Genomic DNA, 27,500 nt, shown 5'->3' with positions numbered 1-27,500 from the left:
ATATATATATATATATATATGTTTATATATATAAATATATATATATATATATATATATATATATATGTGTGTGTATATATATATATATATATATATATATATATATATATATATATATATATATATATATATATATATATATTAATTCACAGATGGTTCAGTACTCATTCCCCAAGACAAAGAAATAATTGCTTTGGAAATTACTTAATTTTTATTAACCAGAACCATACCTTTGTTGATAAAGTATGACTATTGTTTTTCTCTATTTACCTCCATTTCACTGAGGTTAATGCTGATGGGAGAGTTTTCCCAGGGAAGCAAATGCACGTTGTAAGAGCACCATTGACTTTGATTGTTTCTTACGATGCAATAATTTAACCGGCATAACTGCCAAGGAAATTTTATGCCAACCAAGAAAACCTTCAATTCCAAACCTCATGTCCCATTTCTGTTTGCGTTTTGAAAACTTACGAATTTAAATCTTTCTCGAAATGACACCTTTTCTTTTAGCTCAAAAACATTATTTATTAATTACAATAGCACTAATAGTTGGCAGTAAACTTATTCTTCTCAGCATTCTTTCTTTGATACTTATCAGTAAAAGATGAATACCGGGACATTAGATTTCTAAATACTGAAATATAAGCACTTATTTTGCGATATCTTTACAAAACGGCAAATATCAAATAACAATACCAATTTTACAGCCCATGGAAGGTTACTGCTCCTTCTGTAAATGGATATTGACCCAGTGTCTCATTAAAGGTCAAGGAATTAGTCGTTTTGTCGGTTATTCAACTAGAAAAATATTTAGTTATGGTGGAAGATCGAGAGGGAGACAGAGAATTAGATGGATAGTTGAGGTGAAGGATGATATGGAGAGAAGAGGTTGGATGGAAGAGGATGCCTTGACAAAAGGTAACCGACCCTTAATGTAGGGATAACACTAGAAAGAAGAACGCATTTCAATGTATATGAGGTCATGATAATGCATATCAAAATGTAACTTGAGCTTTTAGAAATATAGGTATTATAAAGGAAAACAAATAATTTTAAAGCTTCAATCTTGTCATAGGTAGGAAGAACCGAACGACATAAAGACAAAAAAAAAAAGAAGAAGAAAAAAACGATACAGAAATCTGAATTGATATAAAGGTAAAATGATAAAAACAAAGGTTTGTATTCGTAAACAATAACGTAAATAACTAAAAAGTCACCGAGTATGTGAGTCAGTCATTTTTTGCGTCTTTACTTATGAAAAACTTCCAGGCAAAAAGATTTTATCACCAGTCTAGCAATCATGAATCTGGAAGTGAAGATACGACTGAACTGCATGATAAATGAAGAAAAAACAATAATTGAAAGCTAATAGTTTTCACCTCCCAGACATCCAGCATAGCTTAGAGTTTCCGAAACATTACATTATTCATGAATAGATAATCAAATTAGACAAAAGTATGTTAGAAACTGTAACACTTTATATCATTGTTGATAGTTTTATCTGTTTTCCTCTGGAAGGATTAAGAAACATCGACAACATTTCGAGATGAACACTTCTCTGGCTATTTTGGTATGGCAATGGAGGTACAGGAATTCATCATAGAAACACAAATGAACAAATACACAAAGTATAGGGAACATAACAAAATCTCACCATCGAGTGCACACGCAATCACGCACATACACACACACACACACATTTATATATATATATATATATATATATATATATATATATATATATATATATATATATATATATATATATATATATATATATATACATATATATATATATATATATATATTTATATATATATATATATATATATATATATATATATATATATATATATATATATATAGTGCGTATGTGTAAACATATATATATATATATATGTATATATATATATATATATATATATATATATATGTATATATATATATATATATATATATATATATATATATATATATATATATATATATATATATATATATATATATATAAAAGTGCGTATGTGTAAACATATATATTTATATATATATATATATATATATATATATATATATATATATATATATATATATATATATGTATATATATATATATATATATATATATATATATATATATATATATATATATATCAACATCATCATGATCATATTCTCTACCTATTGGCGCAAAGGACCTCGGCTAAATTTCGCCAGTCGTCTTTATCTTGAGTTTTTAAATTAATGGTTCTCCATTCATCATCTCCTCTGTCCAACAAATCTAGATATCTGTTTGGTCTCTGTTTATCAGATCTAGTAAGCTAATTGGACTCTATCTATCAAATCTACATAACCTTTTGGACTCTTATCTATCAACTCTATATAGCCTTTTGGACTGTCTATCAGATCTAGTAGACTATTAGGACTCTGTCTATGAAATCTAGATAGCTGTTTGAACTAGGGTTGTGTGATCTAGTTAGCTATTAAGACGCTGTGTATCAAAATTTAATATATGGTTAAACTTTAGTTATCATATCTTAATTAGCTATGTGGACTTGTCTATGAAATCTAGAGAATTTTTTAGGCTCTGTCTACCAGATCTAGATAGCTGTTTGAACCATATTTATTAGAACTAGAAGGATGTTTGGATTTTGGCTAACAGATCAAGATAGCTGTCGGGATTGTATCAATCAGATCTAATAAGTTGTTTGGACTCTGTCTATCAAATCTAGATAGCGGTTTGGGCTCAGGCTATCGGATATAGCAAGCTATTAGGATTCTGTCAAATCTAGATAGCTGTTTTGACTATGGTTATCAGATCTGGTAAGCTATTGGTACCCTGTCTATCAATTGTAGATAGCTGTTTGAACTCTGACATTTAGATATTAGTAAGCTATTTGAGCTGCCTATCAAATCTAGATAGCTGCTTGGACTCTGGCTATTAGATCTAGTTAGCTTATTAAGAGTTTGTCTCTCAAATCCAAATAGCGTTTTGGTTTCTGGATATCAGATCCAGTTAGCTACTAGGACTTAGTCTATCAAATCAAGATAGCTTTTTAGACTGTGGTTATTAGATCTTAGTAACCTATTTGGAATCTATCTATCAAATTTAGGTAGCTGTTTGGACTATGGCTATCAGTTCTAGTAAGCTATTAGGACTCTGTCTATCAAATCTAGATAGTTGTTTTGACTGCCTATCAGATCTAGTTATCTATTAAGACTTTGTCTATGAAATCAAGAAAGCTGTTTGGACTGGTTATCAGATTTAATTTGCTATTAGGACTGTCTGTCAAATCAAGGTAGTCGTTTAGACTTTGGCTACTATATCTCAGTAACCTAAATGGACATTGTCTATCAAAATTAGACAGGTATTTGGACTCTGGCTATCCGATCTAGTAAGCTATTAGGACTCTGGGTATCAAATCTACAGTAGATAGCTCTTGGGGTTCTGTCTATCAAATCTAGATGGCTGTTTGCACTATGTGTATCGGATCTGTATAGCTGTTTAGATTTTGTTATCAGATCTTAATAGCTGTTTAGACTATGTCTGTCAGATCTAGAAAACTGTCTGGATTGAGTCCATTAGATCTAGTTAACTGGTTGGTCTCGTATGAAAGCTGGCAGGTAGAAGTGAATCTCTATAACTCTTTAAATCTCTAATCGTGGACTAGATACAGTATTTTTCCATAGAGATCATTGATCAAGATGACATACCTTTTATTTGCCACCATTCATCACTGCACACCATTACGGGATTTTCCTGTCCTTTATGGTACAGCGACTAAGTGTTAATTTTGTCAATATAATTTAATCTCACAATCGTAAGTTTGAGGTTAGTTGTTATGCTATTCAAAGTTTCCCATGATAATGCTCAAAGAAAAATACAATTTATTTGGCATTTCATTATATGATCATGTATGCTTTCGTACCTGCGTATATAAAGCTAATACTGAGTTTATATACGGGTCGTTAGGAAAATAGAGAAAACTACGATTTTTTTTATTACCATTTCAAGTATTATCTTGCTACTCTTTACCTGCAATGTAGCTTTCATGATAATAAATGGTCGCAGATATAGTTACACCTTAATATTGCTAATTGCCAAAATACTGTTCTTACAAAGATACATGTTACAAGCAAGGCCAAAAATACCTCCAGACCTTTGTTTCAAGTAACTATCCAATCGGGTTATCTGTAATTTAAGAAAACGAGATTGCAAGCAAAATACATGTTCATGAAAATCCTTCCTCTTGTGTTTTCTTTGCCTCATTTGTTCCAGGATCTATAATTAATTACATAATGGTAATTTAACTGAAAGCCAATGAGCCTAAATCCTTCTTTTATTGTTATGGTAAAATTAATGCTTCAAAGTTGGAGTGAATAAAACTAACATGTTCCTCTCTTCATTGTTTTAGTCTGTAATACCAGATTACTTACATTTAATCAATAAATTTTACTTAAAAATCGTGTGTCATCATTTATCCTTTAGAGAATGGCCCATTTCGGCATATTTTTGCACATATATAAATGCAACAACCGTATATTTATTTCTGTAATATCTCAGACATGGTAAAATTTATCCTTTTGTCGTAGATATTGTCAGCATATGAAGACTAGAATAAGGAAAACCAGTACTGCTTCTCCTATCACTTGTCCAGACAAACTGGGATTTGGTACTGAACAACAAGCACTTTTTTTTCTCCTTCTTCAATAAATTCTGCCCCACGGTTATTTTCCGCAGCGTGTGAAAGGCCTCATTGATCTACATTGATTTCTAAACCGCACGGTTGCAACCCCGCGGTTTTAGACCGCTCGTGAGAACCGGACCTAAATGTAGTCATGAAGAACATTCAGGAAGTGAATCTAATCACGTGTCAGCACAAAATAATAAATGGAGAAACTTAAATGAATTTTCCATGATATTCTGAAAGCCATTAAAGGTAGTAGGTTGGCCAGGGCACTAGCCACCCGTTGACATACTACCGCTAGAGAGTTTTGGGATCTTTCGACTGGTCATAGAGTACTACATGGGATCCTTATCTCTGGTTACGGTTCATTATCCCTTTGCCTACACACACATACACACACACACACACACACACGCCGAATAGTTGTGGCCTATTCCTTACATAATCTCCTCTGCCCTCATACACCAGACAGCACTGAGATAACCAAACAATTCTTCACCCAAGGGGCTACTGCACTGAAATTATTCAGTGGCCACCTTCCTTTTGGTAAGGGTAGAACAGACTCTATACCTACGGTAAGCACCTCATCTAGGAGAAGGACACTCCAAAATCAAACCATTGCTCTCTAATCTTGGATAGTGCCACAGCCTTTGAACCATGGTCTTTCACTATCTTGGGTTTAAGTTCTCTTGCTTGAGGGTACACTCGGGCACACTATTCTATCATATTTCTGTTCCTCTTGTTTTAATTTTTTTGTAGTTTATATAGGAGATATTTATTTTAGGGTTGTTGCTCTAATTAAAATATTTTATTTTTCCTTGTTTCCTCTCCTCTTTAGGCTATTTTCCCTGTTGGAGCCCCTGGGCTTATAGCAGCCTACTTTTCCGGCTAGGGTTGTAGTTTAGCAAGTAATAATAATAATAATAATAATAATAATAATAATAATAATAATAATAATAATAATAATAAAAATAATAATAATAATATTTTGAGAACAGTCCGTTTGGAAAAAAAAACTATCTTCGGTCTTTGAACACCTCTAAGAAATTATCTATTCATATTAGATATATATAAGTACTGTATATATTTGTGTGCATTCTTGTTCCTAGTAAAATACTTCAACTTCAACTGAAATTTTATTCTTCTACCCGAAATCACATAAAAAAAAATGTGAGTTTACCGTTTTGAGCATGATTAAATCTGGAATAATTAAGATAAATGAAGTCATTTGTTAAAAAAAAACAAATAAAATTTCATGCTCTATGTAACAGTAACTTAGTGGGATTCCTATCTCCTTTTATTATTATCTCATTCGTTTCTATTTGCAAACAAAAAAAAAATATCTATGAAAGGACTTTGATCCGAAATAATTAAATGTCTATTACAAATCTGTGAAGACTTAGAAACATCACTAAGTCTGAATAACGGGAAAACCTCCAAATATATTTTGGGGAAGTCTTTTTCGAAGAGGAAAAGTCACAAGATTTTCTGCAACATTGTTAGAAGAACTTTTAAGGGTTCTTGGGCCATGTTTCGTCGTCTGTTTCCAATTCCAATATCTATGTGAATGTTAAATGGATTTTTCTTAATCCTCTGATGTCTTCTGTTGGATATTTAGTGGTATTAGTAGGTAATATCTTCCAATGCGATGGCCTATTGAAAACGTTCCTGCCTGGCGCTCGCGGGACAAGTGTTCAAGTAACACTCAAACTTGTAAGTTTCCTTAGTGTCTGTAACCTCTCCATCTTTATGAGCTAAGGATGGACGGTTTTGGGCAGCCGAGTCACCAGCCCAGTCATCAACAACCATTGCCTGTCCCTTCCTGGTCCAGCTTGGGTGGAGAGGGAGCTTGGGCAACTATCATATGTATATATCGTCAGTCACTAGGGCATTGTAACTGTCCCTCGCCTCTGCCATTCATGAGCGGTCTTTAAACGTTTAAAAAGATAATTTTGTTTTTAGCCCTGATTTTTCTAGGCAAATGTAAAACAACATCTCTTAACGCATTTAGAAATCCAAAGAGATGAATTGATTACAAAGAAAGAGTTACTCCTTTGCCATATGTATAGAGATCACACATTTTCTCCATAAACGTGTGTGTGAATATATATATATATATATATATATATATATATATATATATATATATATATATATATATATATATATATATATATATATATATATATATATATATATATAGAAATTATACAGTCAGCCCTCGCTCTTCGTAAGGTAAGGTAACAGAGACAGGCGCAATAAGTGAGAATTGCTAATACTTGCTGTCCTATGATGGGATAATTCCTGACCTAACAACTTACTACCCATTGCCTAAATGCAGTCAACTAACTCACTAAGTACTGCCTAATATTGATTTTGCTTTTTAGTATCCCAGTAGAAGTATCCTATTGATGAATGAACACATTCAGTAAGTGCACCGTATATGTGCACGCATGTTCATGGTAAAGATACAGCATGGTACTGTACACTTGTAGTACAGTACGTGACTCTAGTCATGGGACTCTTATAACAGCAAAACACTGTTGTTAATAACTAATATAACACTTGTTGATACTGTAGTGTATATTACTGTAATATATGTACAGTACTATCACTACAGTATAGTCTAAATCGCTAAGCTAACACTTTCACTGTATCGTAAGTGTTCGCTGTTTTTGGTTGGCCGACTCACACAGTTTGACAATTCACTGTACACGTAGCCTATCTTTACATAATGTAGAGTGAAGTAGTATTTACGTACAATACTGTATAGTATCATTAATAAACACAGCTATACATTACTTTAATACTCTACGGTACAATATGTATACGATGATACATAAAATTAACTGTGTACATATATGGATAGACCACAAACCATTTTCATACAAAGTTCTATACAGTACTGAAACAAAGGGCAACTCCTGATGCGTCCACTGTGCAGTACTATAGGGAATCACACATGTATTCACAAAAAAAGCTTACCATTCTGCAAGGTAAGGAGGATTGTCCGCACCATCGTCATCACTGAACTGCATCATCAATTCCAGAGGAGGTGTTGCTTGAATGGTTTCAGGGTCAGGAGATTCCATCGTTGGAGGAGGAATGGGTGATTGTTGAGGCTCTGGCTTAGGCTGGGTGGGTGGCAGAGGTGGTGGAGACTTTTTTTTGTGATTGGTAAGAGCATTCTTGTAGGCAGCTGCTTTGCAGAGGGTTTCATCTCTTTCAAGATACTTTTCTAGCCACTGAAAGCGTTATCTATTGAACGCATGAACTTCAGGGCATAGATTAAAGAATAAGCCATGCTGTACGTCCTTTGCTTCTATTCCTCCCCCAATCTTGACAACTGCCAACTTCTCGAATGTAATGCCTTCCTCCTCCTTGTCTGGTTCAGTGGACTCCTTCTCTTTCTCACTCGTTGACCGGACAGATTCCACTAGGTCCTCCTCAGTCACCTCCTTGTCATGGCCATCTAGCAACTCAAAGATGTCATCCTCAGCCACTTTCCCGAAGCCTTCGCCTACTGACTGTCCTTTCTAAAGTGACGATTTTCTTGAGTCTGTTGGAAGGCTTCCTCAGGACTGAAATAACCAAAGGACTTCACACATCCTAGCCACACATGTTTCCAGCAGGCATTCAAGGTCTCGTGGTTGACGCCCTGTCAGGATTCCTTGACAACAGACATACGGTCTACTATTGCGAACTTCTTCCAGTAGTCCGTCATGATGAGGTCAGGGTCGTTATCGGTAACATTTTGAAGTCGCACCATCACTCGTGCATCCAATACACAGGCAGCAAATTCATGGTGCGCACAAGTAAAACAGTTTTTAATGAGACGGCTAGCAGTATCATCGCTCATAATCAATGTACACGTGGAGAAGACAGAAAATGACACATATATCAGAATAATGTATATAGAATATAACATTAAGTGAAACAAAAAGAAGTAAATTTTTATGCACACTTGATTTAGTAAAATGGAAAAAAAGTACACCGTTAGCATATCTGTCCTTTGCTGCCTTAAAACTGGAAGCACAGCCTACTGAGTCATCTTTTTTCAAAACAAACCTGTCAAAAGTCAAAAGATATAATTGAAATACACTAAATTACTCCATGTTAAGATGAGTACATTAAATGAAATAACGAGTTGTACACATATAAGTTCAAGAAAAAGTACCTATGCTAATTTTCGTTTATGTAAGGTGTATATACAGTATACTCGAAATAAAAAAATAAATAGATTGAATGATAAATCAGAGTACATAATGTACAAGTACTAAAGGTACAAAAAAAAAAATGGCAAAACTGTAGTTTCATACATACGTTGTGTACGCATCTACTTCAGAAACTTGCCTCTATGTTAAGGAAATAAAGCAAGATTTAAACTTTAGTACATAAACTGTCTTGTATATGTACACTCAAAATATAAATGTTTAATTGATAAAGCAAATACAGTATATTATATACAGGTACTGAAGGATACAAAATATAATTTAAATTATCAAAACTATATATTCGGACACCACAGTAAATGCTGACACGTGTATCTATGTTAAGGTGAATTTTAAGCTGAAAACAAACAAGATTTTAACAAATTAGCCACGTACACTTTACAGTAACTAAAGAATATAAGAATTTTGAATATGAAATGGCCATAAACTTATCAGTGTTATCCATATTACATACTCGTTCTGTTTTGTACCCCGTATTTACAGTGAGCTTTTGAAGCTTGTCCGGGAAACAGATCTCTACCTCCTGGTCCATAGAAGATGACTCCCCATTAATTTTCCCTTTTTTCCAAAATAAACACCATTTAAAATTACCAAACCATCCTTTTGTGGCTTGGCAAGACGTCTGTGGGGTTGCGGCATCTTAGCTTGTAAATAGCATAGAATCATCTTCCATGAAATGGCAGTGTAGACACTTGCCTTTTTCCCACATAGTGAGGGAGTCGGTGGCGATCCCCTTTCGATGCTGGTCTTCGATCCCCTCCCCCCACACCAAAAAGGAAATTTTCCATCTTAAACATGCCATTTTCCCTCACCCTGGACACAACCTTCCCACTACGAGGGGCACTTGCACCTACGGCAGCGTGAATCTTAACAACAATCTACTTAATGTACCTCATGTTACTCTCGTTCGCACCAAAAACTCCCCCAACGGGTGCGTGTTTCATCCCTTCCTTGCACTTATCTAAGCTTTACGCTTCTCTTGAAGGTATATGACCTTCTTTTGCAATTTAGTAGACCTTCGGAAGTCGAAGCATCTTGCTCGGGGGCCATGATCTTGAAACAAAGGCAAGGTATAATTCTGACAAAATTCATAGAGATGAAGCAGGAGATGTACACACGAGGATACACAAAGCAAGTATGAGGCTGAGTCACCGAGAGATAGACTGTTATGCTGAGCGGAGAAGGAAGTGGTGGAAAGTGAGCAGGGTGCAAGGACTGTCGTTGATTTGAAATCATCGTACCATGAGAATACTTATCACGGATCCGCAAATGTGTGATTTTTTATTTAATAGGATATACGATTCTCTGTTGGAATGACCAAAATCGCAAAGAATGAGCCAATGAAAAGAGAGGGCTGACTATATATACAACAAAAAATGCAGCTGTTTCTAGTTCACTTCAGGACAAAGGTCTCAAATATGTTCTTATTCAAGTTTGGAGTTTGACCACTTTTCATTACCACGCTTGCCATTGTAGATTGGTGATGGTGAGAGACTGTAATCTTATCGCTGGCAGCAAGTATAGGTGGCCAAGGCTTGTAAAGTTTTCCTGATCAAGGTAATACACAAACTGTCTGTGTGTGTGTTTGTGTATGTATTTATCTGTGGTATAGGATCGTAAGTGGTTAATAGATTAATTGTTTATTAATATACACATTATATGGCTACACAATGGCTCTAAGATAAACTATTAAGATACTGCTGTAATTTACTATGGCAAGACAAAAAAAAAAAATAAATGAACTTGATCTCATCTTTGCAAGACTAAGGGGAAATTATAATTACCGATCAAAGGAAATATTGACCAGTCATTTAGAAAACAGTGATTTTATTAGGACCTTTAACCCATTTTTAATCATTTTAGCTTATTTTTCAATGAATGTTAAGATTTTAAAAGTTTAATGCAGTTGTGATTCGAAAATTTTCAATAATGTTTTAACAATTTACTATATAAAAGATATCTGTAATCGTTTTCGTCGCCGGGTGGTTGATACTCAACAAATAAGTAGAAAAAAAGTGGATGCGTTATGTGTGCATAAAGGGAGAGAATTATTTGCATTTCACATGCAAAAATAAAACTGTAACAGAAATCTATCTTAATAGACTTTGTCTCAATTACTATCCTTAACAAAGTGATATGAGGAACTTGAAGCTTCCCAGTAATTAGGTTTAATCATTCCAGATATTCATAAAAATCTAACAATTCATGAATCTTCCTGAACAATCTTCACTATCTCACAAATGAATTCACCAATTATGACCAACGGATAATTTTGCGTACTAATGTCATTCTTAAAAGCCTATAAAATAGTTTCGGTGAGCTTTTAAATGCAATCTAAATGTCTTTCATAACAAAACCAAATAACTCAACTCGCATTTCACCATTAAATGGTCGAACAATTGAGCAATAACAAGAGAGAAACGAAAGATTTTTTTTTCCTATCATATTCCAGACTTCTAGCCCGTACTCTTAGAGATAATATTTAAAAGCTTCTCCTTATCGTATAACTTTCCTACCAAACACAAATTCCGGGAGAGAGAGAGAGAGAGAGAGAGAGAGAGAGAGAGAGAGAGAGAGAGAGAGAGAGAGAGAGAGAGAGAGAGAGAGAGAGAGCTTAAACTCCATCTGGTGTTGCCCAACGAATGGATTGTTCCCACACCTATTATAAAAGACACATAAGCTCCTTGAAAAAATAGCGACGCCTCAACAAATGATCGGATTCACTCTGCATGAATAACTCGGGATCCAAAACCCCTATAAAGTTGTTTACCGTATCCAGATTTTTTTGGATGGTGTCGATATATTCGTAAGCTAAAGGCATAACATAAAAGGAATAAAGTTGATAGAGTATTGAAGAATATTATCTAAATGTGCAATGGTGTGTCTTATTTCATGCGAGTGAAGCTCTCTTGATTTGAAGATGAAATGCCCCAGAATGGTACCAATTGAATTCGTGAATAATGTATATTATACTGATTCATGAGTATCTGAGATTCATTCTTTTACTTATGAGTGAATGACATTCAAACAAATATCGACAAAACAAAAAGGTTTCCTTATCTTTTATCAAATTATCACCGAATGTTTTCTTATATTACCAAGAATGTATTACTGTACTAGGTTAATCTTCAACATACCAATTCATCAGTCTCATACAAACATGCAAGGGTAAATAGAATGACGCAAACATTAGGTAATGAAGAAGCAAAATATGAGAAAACGAAAATCAAAAAGTCCCTTTCGTATGGGAAAGGTAAAATTATCATACATGCAATGATAAAAAAGCCACGTCTTCAGTAAATATGAGAATGATATCAAACGGTAGTAAAGACCTAAAAGAATAACAGGATCGAAGAAGAGAATTGAGAGACCAGGAACAGATCATTTCTAGTGACTAGAAAGATGGTCTGAGATAAAACGAACCTCATCGATGAATTACTAATAAATCACGGAACAGCATTTTAGATTGATGGATACCTTCGGGTGATTACAGAATAGTCCTTAAAGATATCCTTTTGTAAATGCTGTGAATGATCTTCAAAAGTGCGCTGTATCTCTCTGAAGTTTTTATCTAATATAGGAACTGATAGGCATACATACATACATATATACATACGTATTGTAAATGTTTGTCAATTTAATGCGATGGTATGTATAAACAGAGTTAGCCGTGTGCATATATATATATATATATATATATATATATATATATATATATATATATATATATATATATATATATATGTGTGTGTGTGTGTGCATATATAACATTATATATATATATATATATATATATATATATATATATATATATATATATATATATATATATAACATTATATATATATATATATATATATATATATACATATAATGTTATACATACATATATATATAAATATATATATATATATATATATATATATATATATATATATATATATATATATGTATATATAACATTATATATATGTATGTATATATATATATATATATATATATATATATATATATATATATATATATATATATGTGTGTGTGTGTGTGTGTGTGTGTGTGTGTGTGTGTGTGATAATCACAAATATTTTGAGATAGTTACGAATTGACTGATTATTGACTTCATAAAGAGACTGTCAGAATTTCTCTCAATATCAGGTTCCCCTTCCCAATTAAAAGTCTTTGTGACAGACATTCAAATGAAATCAGATCCCATCTGGATACTTTGTTATCAACCATAGTTGAATATATTTTTACGTCATCGCTTATAATCGTTCCTTAATTGGTTCTGATCTTCAGAGATATACATCATTGGTCCAATTATCTTTTGAAATTTAGCCAAAGCCTTCGAATTGCCATGAAAAAGTTGCTCTCACGGAGACTACTTTGCCTTATACAGTATTTTGACAAAATATATTTTGCAAAAATACCAGTTATTAGATTATATCCAGGAATGAGTCGTGAACAAAACTCAAAGGCATTTTGGAATATTAGATATCATTTGTATTGGGTTGGCTCCCATTAATAAAAAAAAAAGATTGAAAGAATACCACATTACAAGATGAGACCATAAAATATACTTCTCTCGATATATAGAGATCTAAGCTGAAATTAGTGCATGGTGCAAATTATGGAGTATGAAGTGGCTCCTCAACATCCGAATCTCAGTATTGATAATGATTCTTTAACTTTGTATGACTCTTTTAAAATTTTAGGAGTGATTCTGGACAGCAAATTTACTTTTGAGAAACACAATAGACCTGTGTCTTCTTCAATTGCACAAAAAATAGGCTTATTGAGAAAGTATTTCAAGATTTTCGGTGATCAATATATTTTGAAGAATTGTTTTATTTCATTCATTCTATCTTTTCTTTTATTATTGTTCTCTTGTCTGGTCTTCAGTTGCTGATTCTCATCTTAATTTGTTGGACAAAAACTTACGGTCTATTAAGATTCTTATTCCTGATCTAGATATTAGTCTTTGCCACCGTCGTTCAATTAGTTCATTATGCATTTTGCATGAGATTTTTCATAATTCTGACCATCCTTTACATTCAGATCATCCTGGAAAATTTCATCCTGTTCGTAATGCTAGGCAGGCAGTTAATGCTAATAGCCAGGCCTTCTCCATCATGAGGCTCAATACTACACAGTACTTTATAAGTTTTATTCCAGCTGTGACCAAGTTGTGGTATGATCTTCCTAATCGGGTACTTGAATCAGTAAGACTTCAAAAGTTCAAAGTTGTAGCAAATGTTTTCATGTTGAACAGGCTGATAAAGTCTTCATATAGTTTATTTATGACACATCTGTTTTGACGTTGTTACGGTTTTTAGAATGATTTATTGTTAATTTGTTCTCATCATTTATCTATTTCCTTATCTCCTTTCCTCACTGGGCTATTTTTTCCTATTGGAGCCCTTGGGTTTATAGCATCTTGCTTTTCCAACTATGGTTGTAGCTTGGCTAATAATAATAATAATAATGATAATAATGATAATAATGGCTGCATCGGCAGAGTTTATTTTCTTATCCAATTTTTCTATTTTCCGGATAATTCTCTTTTCTAGAGCGCTGCAATCAGCCAGCAGACTTGAAAAATTCATCAGTCGGGTGAATGACAAAATCGGGTCCCCCGATGACGTCACAGACTGGTTTTCCCGGCCGAGATCATCGTACACCAGACACCATACCATATCAGCTCCGATCAACCAATGAAAACCAATGAAAATTCCAGCCCTTTCACTTGTAATCCTGATCCTGGGTATAAATACCACCCGACTGCAGCATCCACCACTACGGGCCAACCAAGGGAAAGGCCCGTGCCAACAACAAGTGTTGGCTTTAATACCCCAACAACAACAACAACAGCATCCACCTCACTCTCTACCTGAAGAAGAGGAAGGACTTATCCTCGAAACGCGTCGTAGTTTTTACTATTTTGTACCAAAAGTTTTACTTGTATTTTGTGAGAATATACTTGAAAAGTCTTCCCGATTTTGTCATTCACCCGACTGATGAATTTTTCAAATCTGCTGGCTGATTGCAGCGCTCTAGAGAAGAGAATTATCCGGAAAATAGAAAAATTGGATAAGAAAATAAACTCTGCCGATGCAGCCATTACTTTTAACTCCACCTGCCTAAAAGAGGGTCTCCTACCACAATAATAATAATAGTAATGATGCAGCCTAATCAATATTTCGTTTCGTTTTAGTCGAAAGATATACCTTTTTATTCCTGAATGATGAATATCCAAAAGATTTGTATAATTTGGTAAATAACATTTTAAAGTCTAATGATGAAAATAGTTCTTCATTTTTGAAATATATATATATATATATATATATATATATATATATATATATATATATGTGTGTATATATATATATATATATATATATATATATATATATATATATATATATATACATATATATATATATATGTATATATATATATATATATATATATATATATATATATATATATGTATATATATATATATATATATATATATATATATATATATATATATATATATATATATATATATATATTGACGGGTTTACTGTCAAATCGATTAATTTTTGTGTTTTAGAATATTCAAGCTAATTCAAGTATGTAAAGATATGATTTTTCCTTAACATCTATTACTTATTTTCTTATTTTATCTCTATTTCAACTAACGTGGTAAATTTTCTCTGACCCATACTATGGAACACCGTGGAAGGTCATCAGATAATACATACATACATATACCAAAGGCACTTCCCCCAATTTTGGGGGGTAGCCGACATCAACAAGAACAAATGCTGTCTCACAGGATACTTTTACAGAAGAGGGGGTTCCCAGCCCCCTCGTCCCGTCCCTTTTAGTCGCCTCTTACGACACGCAGGGATAACGTTGGCGCTATTCTAATTGTTTTATGCCCCCGCGGCCACAGATAATGTAAAGTTGAAAAAGAAAAATATTATTGTAATAGCATTAAACAGTGAAAATATTTGTTAGGAAAAGAGGAAATCATATGATTTGATATTGCAAGCTTATCAAACATAATGATTGAAATGCATTTATTCTTTAATTTTGGGGATTCTTAATTTTTCATTTGTTGATGGCATATCTTACTTTTTATATTAATTTCTTTTTAATATTACTTTTAGATGAATTATTTGTGAACTGATGAAATAATCTACATAAACAAAAAACATATTATTAGAATTTGTTATTGTAATTTTACCTTCTGATTATATGTATGCATATATATATATTCATATATATATATATATATATATATATATATATATATATATAGATAGATAGATAGATACAGATATAGATATAGATATAGATATAGATATATAGATATAGATATCGATATCTATATCTATATCTATATCTATCTATCTATATCTATCTATCTATCTATCTATCTATATATATATATATATATATATATATATATATATATATATATATATATATATATATATATATATATATGTGTGTGTGTGTGTGTGTGTGTGTGTGCGTGTGTGTGTGTATATATATATTTGTTTTTATTCACACGCAGCAGCATATTCAGACGTATAACTACTCGGTCTCTCCCCGTCATTCGGATAGAGGAGAGGAAGCCGTCATACCATGGTGCAAGGGGCTGCATGAGTGTGTACATATTTTCTTTATTATGTAGCCGTCATTATTGTTAAAAATCTACAGGATAAACCTTAGTAAACATATTGCAGCAAAACCAACTCAATTCCCATCCTTTTAAATGAAGCACCTTTCCCCAGAATCTTCTCAAATGTTTTATTGTCTATCTCCTCCTGTGTGTCTTCCTATTAATCCGATGCACAATAAATCTTCCCGGCTTAAGCAGAAAATCCTTTATTTTTCTTTAAAAGCTCAGTTCCAGTCTCGAATAAATGAAGTCTTTAGAAGTCTCACGTAACAATAGTCATAGGTCTCTCTCTCTCTCTCTCTCTCTCTCTCTCTCTCTCTCTCTCTCTCTCTCTCTCTCTCTCATGCATCATTTCCTTTGTGGTCTTGAAGTTGACTTTGGTGTACTTTAAAGTTGGAGACGGAATTAGAAGGGTAATTCACCGACCCCAATATCCCCCAAGTTCTGCTCTTAGGTCTAATTGCAACTAACACGATTACCGTCTCGGTAATTCCTGGACAAAGTCACCCGGTTTCTCTTCATATCTCTGCGAAGTTAACAAATAGACGAGACGACTTAGCATTACAATTTCGCGATTGGCTCTCTGGATTTCATTCTGCTGTATTCATTTGCAGTAACCACAAGGAAAGTGGTTGAAAAGAAAACAATGCTGATACGGACACACACACACACACACACACATATATATATATATATATATATATATATATATATATATATATATATATATATATATATATATATATATATATACATACGGTCATTTTGGAAAATTTGTAATTCTACCAAATGCCCAGCCATTATGCAAAAAGACCAAATTCGTGGTCACTTTTCAAAAAGACCTAAATATCTGACATTTTGCATAAGGGCCAAGATTTTGGTCCATTTACAAAATCATCACTATCATCGCTGGTACGGTTACAAAATGTCCAATCAGCAAGTAGCTATCCTAACATAACCTAACCCACTTGCTGATTGGACACTTTTAACCTTACCAACGATGATACTGATGATTCTGCAAATGGACCAAAATCTTTGCACCGTTTGCAAAATGTCGAGATATTTAGATCGTTTTGCAAAATGACCACAAATTTGGTCTTTTTGCATAATGGCCGGGCACTTTGTAAAATGATCAATTTTCCAAAATGACCGTATTGTATATATATATATATATATATATATATATATATATATATATATATATATATATATATATATATATATATATATATATATATATATATATGCATATATATATATATATATATATATATATATATATATATATATATATATATATATATATATATATAATTATCATTATCTTCAGCTGTTAATAGTCCATTGCATAACAAAGGCCTGACGCATGTACTTCCACTAACATCTGTTTATTGTCCTTTTTTTTTTTTTTTTTACTTCTATGCATCACCTTCGTTCCATGCAGTGTTTGCTCTCTGACCTAGGAATGAAATTCTTGAATGGAAGACATGATATGCATCACTCATTTTTTCTTTTGAATGAGCTATAGTGAAATCTTTACATATGAACTACATATATGGTATGCGTCAAATCCTCTCCAAGAATTGTTAGCCCTAGTGTGAATGATTTTACATTGGCAATCGGGGAATTTTCACACAGCACACTGGCACAAATCATGCATGACCCCCAGGATATGAAGGATGGGAATGAAACTCGGTCAGCTATTATCTTTAAGAGAGAGGAACAAATCACCTGACTATAAGAAGATTCTGTAGACGGGAAAAGGCTTCAGAAGCATTGCTTACTTACATTGATGTATTTGGCACAAGCAAAGACGCGGAATATATTCTCATCAACCTCTACTCTGGTTATGTTGTTAGTGACCCATTAGTAAATGTTCATAATGCAGTCGAAACTAGAAAATTAGAACATCAGCACTTTGAGAGATATTTGACTATTGACCTTAAGAAACTAAAAGAGGTTGGAATTATATCTATGAAAAAGGTATCAAAACATGGTGCAGGTCGATACACAAACGGCTTTTTTATGCTCGGGTATCTGGATATCACAGCAACACTTACGAGAGATGACACTTTCGAAAAGCTGTTGTCACATTACCTGGCTCCTTATCATTTGGCACTGTTTGACAATAATGGTGACATGGAATTGCAGGTTACATTAGGAAAATCTAACGAGAAACCTCCAAATGCAATCATCCTTGATGCATATGCCCTACTCTAGAGAGTGGCCTAAGTGACCAAAATTATAAGATGCAGATGCAGTTTCTATGCTGCACATTGTATTTGACCGCTATTACAAAATAAGCACTTAACTCTTGCTGTAGATGTGCATGATATAAGGAAGTCAACCGTGTCTGCTACTTCGCTGAGATGTGCCACAATATTGAAAACATTTTTATTTCAATATAAGAAGGGTTAAAAAATATGGCTGTTTAACCGAGCAAAAAGAATACGAAAACGACTTTTAATTTTGTTTTCTGAGGTTTCAAGGATCTGTAATGAATTAACAGACAATTGAAATGATTAAAAAGTTAATAATCTATACACCACGAGGAATTAAAGCAATAGGAAAGGTGCTGTTGGGAAATTAGAACATCCATTTTTTGCTATTAGTATTCTTTTTTCAATTTCTTTATAACATCTTGCATTATACTGTTATTATACTGCCTAGATATACAAAGGTATTTGTTGGTTTTATCGTTGTTCCGTCCATTATGTTGTAATTTGGAGGTTCCATTTTTTCATGCTACTACCACTTCCGTTCTTTCTATGTTAATTTTTAGTCCCACTTTCTCACTCTCTATTTAATCGTGTAAGAAAGTGTTTGCAGTTTCTCCTCTGAGTCAGCTATTATCACAGTGTCTTCTGCAAATCCAATACTATTTATATTTCCTCCTCCAACTCTTATTCCTTCCATTCTTGATATATTTCTCAGTATGATTACTTATCATAAATAAGTTTTACTTCCATAGTAAAAATTTCTAAATGCTTTCAACAAATTATCTTTACAGCAGACATCCTCAGTTCTTTCCATCTCCAATCTCTATAATAGTATTACATACTTTTCTAGATATATGACAACAATAGCATTTCTTTTTACATTAATACTGTCAAGAAAAACTGTTTGGGTATTAAATAACATTTTCTGGTAAGATTCTTAAGTTTCTTGTCGTCTCTTTCACGTATCAAGGATTATGTTGTTCCTCTTATAAGTGCAAATTGGTAATGGATAGATAAGTGATAAATACTCGATTATTTCTCTTCTTTCAAATGACCGTAAAAGGAAAATGGGGGGAAAAGAAAAATGGCTTACAGGGAAAGTTTTCGGGTGGGAACTAATCAACCAAATGTATTAAGATAACTGGGACCCTCCCTGTGGCATCATTCTCTGCCACCGTAGTATTCACTTCAGATAAAGCTCTTTTCTAATTTGACCCAAATATATTTATAAAAGCAGGAAAACACCATTGCGTTACTTTATGCCTCCTATATTTTCCTTATCTCTTCATAAAAAAACAGATGGTTTGATACGGCATGAGCGGTAGCAAAGTGTATTAATGTTATCCAATAGGAAATGGATATGTTCAACATAAAAAACACCCGTAACATTTTATAGGTATATATGGATTTATTGATGAACTGAAGCTAAATGAAAAAAATTAAACGAATAGATTATTCCCTTATCTATAAGAAATTTTTATTAAATACATAATGCATTAAAGTGGATTGATAAAATAGACGAAAAACGAGGCTAATAAGAAACACGTCTATAAAAAGGTGCTTGCTACCTATCATTATGAATGTAATACTGTAAATCCATAGCGAATTCTGGATTACAATATTTTATATTTTATTGTTTATTTTTCTTGTCTATTTCGAACTTGACTCGTAATCAGTAAACCAAAACAGATTGAAGTGTTGTACTATAACAATATCAACTCCATTTGCGAAATTGCAAAAAACAGATAATCAAACTTTATCTTTTATCCTTAACTAATGGGAGTTATATGAATAAGAAAATTACATATTTGATAGGGTATTAATATAGTATTTTTCTTTAGTAACGGTCGAACTATGCGACTGGGAAAATGAATGCCTACTCACTTTCAGAAGAAAAATGCGTGGGAAGACATGTATTGCACCCTTCAAAATACAAAATAACGAGCTATTATAACTATTTCTACCAAATGATTTACTCGGGAAATAGGGAAAGTGTTAGTTTCTTTGAGAAAATTATAAAGAAGAGATATACAATTAAATGAAAATATATCTTGAAGGACATTGGATTGAAGATCATACCAATGTTGATCTACCTTATAGAAGGATATGTTAATATTTCCTGAATGAAGGTTGAATAGTTACACCTCTCTCTTCTTGATGTTCTCATTAGGGTTATGAAGTAAAAAGTATTTTTGTTGAATATTTACTGATTAGGGAAAAATATTACTTTTCACTCAGCTAATAGAGAACTAAAAACCATCTAATGTTTTCGTGAAAATCACCCGAGTAACTGATTTCTTTTCATGGAAATTTCTGCGTTAATAATTAGGGTAAAGATTAAACTATATAAAATGCAACCATTAATCCTGCACTACTGAAACAACTATATACCCAAGTATGAAATTGACGTGATTCAAATACACAATACCTCGTTTGGTTTAACCTTTTATCTATTTTTTTTTTATTATTTCATTTTTTATTTTTTTGTATCCACAAAAGAGAGACTCTATTCCTTTCCCATTGCCTGCTGCATCCTGGGTTTAATAAACATATATAGATAGTTATTTATGATATAGGGAACACAATTCTTTCCCTTATTGTTACTATTTTATCCTCTTTTTTTATGTAAATACACAGAATAGCTCTCTCGTTTTACTTACAGAGGTTCCAGTGCAGCTCTATGACGACATTAACATCGCTAAAAGTTGTTACCAATATTTGACATTGAAATGATATTTTTATCCAATTTATTGCATCCTTCATCGGCTGATACACAAAATATAACATTCTAATAGAAGGTTTTGAATTGATATAGGAATGTTTTGGAATGCAATTTCTGTTGACAGGGAAAATCCCGGATCATTGGATAATACCAATACAATTCGAAAGGTTTTTGTCGTTGGTATATCATTTGATATATATATATATATATATATATATATATATATATATATATATATATATATATATATATATATACAAACATATATATATATATATATATATATATTTATATTTATATATATATATATATATATATATATATATATATATATATATATATATATATATATACATACATATATATACATATATATATATATATATATAGATATATATATATATATAATATATATATATATATATATATATACATATATATATATATATATATATATATATATATATATATATATATATATATATATATATATACTGAGAAAGAGAGAGAGAGAGAGAGAGAGAGAGAGAGAGAGAGAGAGAGAGAGAGAGAGAGAGAGAGAGAGAGAGAGAGAGAGAGAGAGAGAGAGAGAATGTTTATATCATTAGAAAAAAGACGGTTATAACTATATGAACGAATGTAAAAAAAAAAAATCATGCTATTTCTTTCCTCATTAACGTTAATGTACATTGATTGTTTGTTGAAAGAGATGCATTTTTTGAAATCATTACCATGTTATGTTCAATGAAAAAAAAAAGGTTTGGATCCGGAATGTGCTGCTCCATTTTCCCCAATTACGTGATCATATTATGAAACGCCTAGAAATAGTATATTTTCCAGAAGGGTCTCTTCACCCTGATTTATAAGTGCGACATTGCGTCGAGAACAAATTAGTTTTTATTGTCTGTAATTGTATTTTTCCATGCAATACGTGCTCACCTGGATAAAACTCTCTTGATACACATAACACCTTTATCTAGTATTAAAGAAAATTATGAAGAGATTAAAGGGATTCAGGAATTACTGTGTGGTAAATATATCTATCAGAAACTAAGAAAAATTAAAAGTAAATTTTCTTCTTCAATGTTCTCTTTATTTGGAGTCTTCCTTGGCTCCATGTGAAGATGATATAGTTATGATATTGCGCCTCTGTCACCTAAAATAGATATATCAGTAGTTTACCCTTATTACCTTTGCCCAAGTATGAGAGTTTTTTCATTAATTATAGCATAAGTTAATTATATAACTTCGGTGGTTTAAGTTCAATACAGATATGGATTTCGAGTCGAGATCCTTATTATGGAAAATAATTCACAGGAAAAGTCACCATTAGAAACCTACTTGAGCCTTAGTTTACCAGAAAGTCAGAAAAAAAAAAAAAACGAAATTATGTCAATGTAATTGCCATATCTGCTGTAAGTACAAAATCTAAAGACATTTTATGGAACATAAATAAAACCCAAATTTTGAACTGCAATATAAAAAGCAACTTTTAATCAGCCTTAATTTTAAACATCATAATAAATATTAAGTTTCATAGCTTTATGCACAATGTACATAATTATAACTATTTCTATCATATCTATGAAGAAATATTGCTACCTAAAATATTCGATGCAGAGAGAGAGAGAGAGAGAGAGAGAGAGAGAGAGAGAGGAGAAGAGAGAGAGAGAGGAGAGAGAGAGGAGAGAGAGAGAGAGTTAACCATTTGTTTAAGCATTTACTCTTTCATTCGTAGTTTTCATATAAATGCTCTCCGGGAATACTCGCCGTTTTAGCATTGCAAATTACATAATAGAAAATTCTCCATATAGATCATCCAAAAGAAAAGAGAGAATTCCATGTGAAAATACTTACTGACGGTTTTTGCCTTTCAAGATTTTGAAATTCAGTTATTCAAATGATTTACATAATATGAATGTCACTCAGAGAGAGAGAGAGAGAGAGAGAGGAGAGAGAGAGAGAGAGGAGAGAGAGAGAGAGAGGAGAGAGAGAGAGAGAAGTTAAGGTGGAGGTATTATGGTGATATCTAAAAAAATACATGCATACTTCATTATAGATTTTTAGTATAGAGGAAAAGAGATAAATTATGGAATTTTGACTATGTAAATCTCTGAGCCACGGTCTTAACATGCCGTGATTTAGAAGCATATAAATTTTCACTTCGGCTAATGACTTAATACTTTATTGAATAGTGAAACTAAGCTAAAACTGAAAAGCCTAGAGGAGTTGTTAATCTCTACATTATTCAGTATGTTATTCAAGTCTATATTGCATTTTACATTTGAGTCTGAGATGGGGCCAACTAAAAGATTGAGGGTATTAGCAAGGTGCTTAGATAATTCATATGCTGCTTAGCCTACAAAATTGATTATTGGCATAGCGGGATAATGTGGGATATGGCTCGTGTAAAAATTAACAGGACTTCAAGGCTTGTTAGTTTTGGCGTAGTTTCACTATTCACTAAATTACCAATTGATAACGTCTTTGGAATATCTATCTGAAATCTTAGATATAAGAAAATTGAAGTTATCATTTTCCAACAGAACCAAAATTCGATTTACGAACATATTCTTGGAACCAATTTAGTTTCAAAGTTAAGGACATTCCAAGTACCTATTTTATATGAAACCAGACTAATTGCTGACTTTTGTAGAAGGAAATTATAGGCCTTTGTTTCAGGTTAGGCCTAGACCAAAAGTTAACAAAATTCGACACACGAACATAATTTTGGAACCAAATAAATTTATGAATAAAGGACCTTTCGTACTGGAAGAGAGAGAGAGAGAGAGAGAGAGAGAGAGAGAGAGAGAGAGAGAGAGAGAGAGAGTGAGAGAGAGAGAGAGAGAATGTCTCCCATTAATGAAAATCAGCACAAATTAGAACAAATGATTGAATGTGAAAGGTCTGTCAACGCATCTCATAGTTCTTTAAGCGTCTTGATTAATGTCCACGTCCCGGTTGAATTCATCACGGGAAACTGGCTGGACTAAACTTGCTTGACAATTATAGCTATAGCTACAGCTATAGTCAATGAAACTTTATATAAATTATTATGAAATTGAATTTAATTGAAAATTTAGGCACAAACTTTTGGTATGGCCATGGGAAACCCCCTATCTCCAGTACTTAGCAACATATGTGTATGGTGGAATTTTTAAAAAGAAGAATTCTAACAAACATTATACCAAATAACGTGAAATGGTTTTGTTATATTGAAGAAATTTATGTTTTGCCATCAAAGTCCAATTTTGAGACTTTTATTCATATATTTTTTATGTAGCTGGAGAATAATTTTATTTTACATTTTTTAGACTATCGTATATAGGCTATGATGTAAAAATAGATTCGAGTTTGGTGTATATATAATGACAACGAATATCTCTGAATATGGACATTACTACTCAAACCAAAGTAAGAAAATTAACACATCTGTATTCACTTTTATGTTTTTAAAACGCTACGAGTTTCCAGCCCTGAGTATATTGGTGAGGAAATAAACGAGAATAGGACTATAGGCAAAAAATTTAATTATCCTGAAATTATATTAGACAATGCTCGAAGAACAGCAAAAAAGAAAAACATATATGGGGAATGAAAATAATACACAAAACCTACTTGTATTGACATATTGTGATTCTTTTAAATAAATTCACCAATTGTTAAAATATTTCAACTTTAATGTAGCATTTACGAACAGCAAAACAATAAGAAGAGCCCTAATAAAGATTTCTTGTGACATTGCCCCACAGATGTGCATATTATACTCTATGTAATTCACGTGGAAAAATTCTATATTGGTCAAACTAGTAAAGCCCCTGAAAAGATAATTGTGCCACCTAAGAAAAGTGTCTGGCCTGTCGAAGAAAACAATGTAATGTTGGTCAATGTTAGAAATAAAAATCACAGGATTACTTAGTCATGCACAGAGCTATTAGTTCATTCAAATAACCAACTGGAAAGTAACACCATAGAGTTAAGTTTTATAAAAGAACGTTTTCATAGCAACTTAAATATAGGATATGGGATTTACAAATTCAATACGTTTATATGCAAAGATATCTGCAAGCAATATAATAAAAAAAAATCAGTTCCTTAACGTAGAGATATCTTTACCTAAGTTAATAACTGCTTATGTCAAATATATCTTTTAGATTTAAGCTATCATTCACATTTAGGTACAATTACTGTATATAGATATACACATGTGCTTTGATGCTTCTTAAAGGTGTGTTTTTATATAAATGTATTGATATGAAAAACGTCTATAAACATGTCTATAATTGTTTGTTTATTTTTATAGGATTCTATATGCATAAATGTGTAGATGCATGTTAATCATAAGGGAAAGCATGTATATTGGCGTGTATGCATCTTTATATATCCATTTGCATGTCTGCAGATATATATGTATGATTGTTTGAGTATTTGTATGGATATGAATAACGCATATTAATATAAAGAAACTCTACCGAAAGGCCGAAAAAATTTCCTGCAATCCGACATGACCCCAACTGACACTTGGCTAGTGGGGTAAGAACTCCACCCAAATGAATACCTGAAAAACTAAGTCCAGGTGGTTTGTTGGGCTGTGGAGTACTGTTCTGCAAATATCTTATTGTATATTCAAACTCTCACTGTACAGTATAAAAAGTAAAAGCAACCCCCCTCAATAAATTAGTCCTCTCTAAAGAATTAACATAAATCTTGTTAGGACTTAATCTTTAATTTTTTAGTTCATTTTCCCTGAGGTTTTTCCCTGTGAGATTAATATATATATATATATATATATAATATATATATATATATATATATATATATATATATATATATATATATATATATATATATATATATATATATATATATATATATATATACATATATAAATATATATATATATATATATATATATATATATATATATATATATATATATATATATATTGTGTGTGTGTGTGTGTGTGTGTGCGTGTGTGTGTTTGTATTTTCTGTGTGATGGCTCCTCATGTAATAACTCATTCCCTTGAATGCTGACTTCATTGATTTAATTTGTTCTTTCCCTTCATTTCGTTTGGTGCAGATAGGGTAGGCCTATACCTTGTACGTGACCACTCGCCCTTGCAAGTCGACTAGTTTATACTAGGTCTACTGATTACCAAAATTGATTTCTCTCTCTCTCTCTCTCTCTCTCTCTCTCTCTCTCTCTCTCTCTCTCTCTCTCTCTCTCTCTCTCTCTCTCTCCTATTTTTATGATTTTTTTGTGAATAAAAAATATTTATTATTGAGAGTAACTGACCAAATAATAGTAACAACAACGTTAGTTGTAAAACCAAAAAACGCCCCCCTCATGTCCCTATCGTCTTATAAAGTCAGTTGACCATCATAATGACCATGGCCAAATTAGTACTGTTGTATATTACAGTCATTATAATCATACACAAATTTTGGTATAAGAAAAAACCATGCAAATCAACGTTATCTGACTTTAGCTGAAATCGCATTTCTTGGCCAGGACACACAGCCACCCGTTGAATTACTACCACTAGAGAGTTATGGGGTTCTTTGACTGGCCAGACAGTACTACATTGGATCCATCTCTCTAGTTACGGCTCATTTTCCCTTTGCCTACACATACAGCGAATAGTCTGTTCTTTACCTATTCTCCTACGTCTCCATACACCTAACAACACTGAGATTACCAAAAAAAAAAAAAAAATCTTCACCTAGGGGTTAACTACTGCACTGTGATTGTTAAGTGGCTACTTTCCTCTTGGTAAAGATGGAAGACACTCTTTAGCATGGTAAGCAGCCCTTTTAGGAGAAGGACACTCCAAATTGAAAACATTGTTCTCTAGTCTTGTGTAGTACCATAACCTCTGTACCATGGTCTTGCACTGTCTTGGGGTAGAGTTCTTTGGCTTGAGGGTACACTTGGGCACGCTATTCTATCTAATTTCTCTTCGT

This window comes from Palaemon carinicauda, chromosome 4, assembly GCF_036898095.1.
Source record: "Palaemon carinicauda isolate YSFRI2023 chromosome 4, ASM3689809v2, whole genome shotgun sequence".
Taxonomy (NCBI): Eukaryota; Metazoa; Arthropoda; class Malacostraca; order Decapoda; family Palaemonidae; genus Palaemon; species Palaemon carinicauda.
Note: the sequence above shows the minus strand (reverse complement) of the source record.